The following is a 2,987-nucleotide window of genomic DNA, read 5'->3' as shown; positions in this document are numbered from 1 at the left end:
TATATATATATATATATTTGTCACATTAAAAGATGTACAGTTTAATTAAACCCAATCGAATTTCAGCAGAACATATTCAGGAAAGATTTTTGCTCATTAAAGCTTATCGAAATTCCAACTCCACATATAGAACCTGGGATGATTCTTGAGGTAATTTTTATGCCTTTAAATACGGTATACCTGCATCTCTATATGTGTATGTGTATATATGAATTCATATATGGACTTCCTATTATAGTATTTTTGTTATTATTAATAGAATAGTATCACTTCGTTTCGTCTGTTCTTACGCTTTGAGTTCTAACTCCGCCGATGTCGACTTTGCTTTTCATCCTTTCCGGGTCGATGAAACAGGTATCAGTTTCGCACTGAGGTCAATATAATTAACATTACCCTTCCTCAAAACTTCAGGGCCTTGTACCTATAATAGAAAGGTGTGTTAATAGTATCGCTAAGGCGGTGAGCTGGTAGAATCGTTAGCACGCCGGGCAAAATGCTTAGCAGAATTTCCCCCGTCTTTATAGTCTTAGTTCAAATTCCGCCGAGGTTAAAAAGCAGCTTTTTCTCTATTGGCCAGAAATCTTGATAAGCTACGTACCCATAAGGCATCTTGAAATAAAACTGAATAGCCACATACATACATACATACATACATACATACATACATACATACACGATCGCTTCATCCTGACTGATAATAGCCGTCTTAATTAATCTATATTATCCTGATAATCTTCATTACGTCTGTGTGCTGTGAGAGAGCCCGTTTATGCGTCCCCAACCGCTTCACGACGCCCTATTTCATTACCACATGACTTTAATGGAAGGACATACAGAACCACATAGATTGAAACGTTTGTATGTCATTGGATTAAAGTGACATTCTCTCTTCCACAGATCTTATTCCACTCATTAAGTATTTGTATCTAGCATCCAGCGATAAACATTGAAAGATGACAAGCAGCTACACCAATGACAGCTTTTATTTTAGAGTGCTCTCTCTTAGACTTTTCCCGCCAAAGGCTACATTCAAGTCAGCAGGGATTAAAAGAAGTGTATTTGTACACAACATGGTAGCCATTGACACGTATTGGTAGCCTTCGACACTTTAACGGGTTTTATATTCTTTTTTTCTTTCTTTTGCTTCTTTTTTTGTCACATGGGGTCACTAAAACTCACCCTTTGCAGCAAACAGACTTGCTACGGTTGTCAGTTTAGTCGCTGACTCCCCAACCATACAACCATACAGCAGGTTACATGTTACCAGTCGCGTCTGGACATATCTGACATAACACACATATACACATAACATACACACACACACACGCACATACACACATACACACACAAACACACACATACACACACACACCATATATATATATATATATATATATATACAGGATGCAGTGTATAAACTTTCGTCTGAATTACGCAAAAATGAAAATAACACAGATATCTCATTTTAACAGATATATTTACCAAAATAACATAAAAATATCATGAAATACTAAAGAGTAAATTTATTTAATAAAATCGCCATTTGCTTCAACAACGTCCTCCAGATGACTTCGGAATCTCCTGCAACTCTTCTGAACGGTCTCCTTGTTTAAGTTGGTGAATGCTGCCATAATCCTTGCCATCAGTTCATTTTTGGTGTTATAAGGAATTTTGTTGGTCTCTCATTCAACTGCGCCCCACACGTAAAAACCAAGAGGGTGGCCAGATGTTAAGAGTGATGTGGTCATACAAATTGCTTGACAACCATGACTGGCTCCTCCTGCTTGTGTGGCATTGTGCAGAGTTCTGTTGCCAGACAGTCTTCCAGCAGCCACCCTCTTGACCCAGGTTAGCACTACCTACTCCAGGCACTTGATACAGGCCTCCGTGTTGATTCTGAGGCCATGTGGGAAGATGAATGGAGGCATAACGTCACCATCACTAGTGATCACTCCAAACACCATGATGTTGACTGAATGTTTGATTTGTATCACTCTCGGTACATGTTTTGGGGATACAGCAACTCAACGGTTGTTCTGTGCGTTGACCATCTGATCCTGGCAGGAATATTTCCTCGTCTAAGAAAAACCAAAGCATGTTCGCTTGGATGGGATGCTTGAGTTTGTTCAAAAGCTTCGCATCGCTGTCTTTCCTCTTGTCCTTGATGGCTTTGGATAAAAATTGTCTCTTTCTCATCTTGTATGAGGAATACCGAATATTTTCATGCAGTATTTGTCTGAAAAGAAATTCAGACATTCCTATGTCCCTCGCGAGGGACCTGATTGAGTTGGAGCGATCGTTGGTGATCATAGCTCGGATGTCACTAACCAATGCAGGAATTCTTTTCTTATCAAAACAATCAGAGTGAGTTTTCTGAGCTGCCGTACCTTCCTAATCACCATTAGATTCATTCAACTCTTTCTGAACCCTCTACTCTGTTCTCAGATTGACACCCAAACACTCTGAAATGTTCGTATTGGGGCTTCCAGCGCGAATTCCAAGTAGTACAACATGTTGTTTCCAAATTACTAGCAGAGTGAATTGCATCATGGTGCTGTTTTTCTCACAGACGGTGCCCAACGGACCCTACTATACTGTATCGTCGACAAAATAAAATATACACAATGCACATGCGCGAAGTTAAACATATAAACTAGGGACAATTTACCCATCGCACCCTGAACATACACACATACATGCATACATGCACGCATACATACACATGTACATTTATTCATACATACATAATGTCTACATACACACATACATAGCATACAAGCATACCACTAAAAGTTACCTCGTTGCTCTTCATGAATAGGAAATCACTAATAAGCGCAAAAGATAGCGAAAAGTCATCTAACCAAGAATGTAAAGGAAAACCCAAAACTGAACCTGATCTTGCTAAGTAATGTTCTTTTTTTTCTTTCTTCCCCCCCCCCCCCATAAGCTACGTACCGATGAGGCATGATTTGGTGGCCAGAACAATC

Source organism: Octopus bimaculoides, chromosome 1, assembly GCF_001194135.2.
Source record: "Octopus bimaculoides isolate UCB-OBI-ISO-001 chromosome 1, ASM119413v2, whole genome shotgun sequence".
NCBI classification, from domain to species: Eukaryota; Metazoa; Mollusca; class Cephalopoda; order Octopoda; family Octopodidae; genus Octopus; species Octopus bimaculoides.
Note: the sequence above shows the minus strand (reverse complement) of the source record.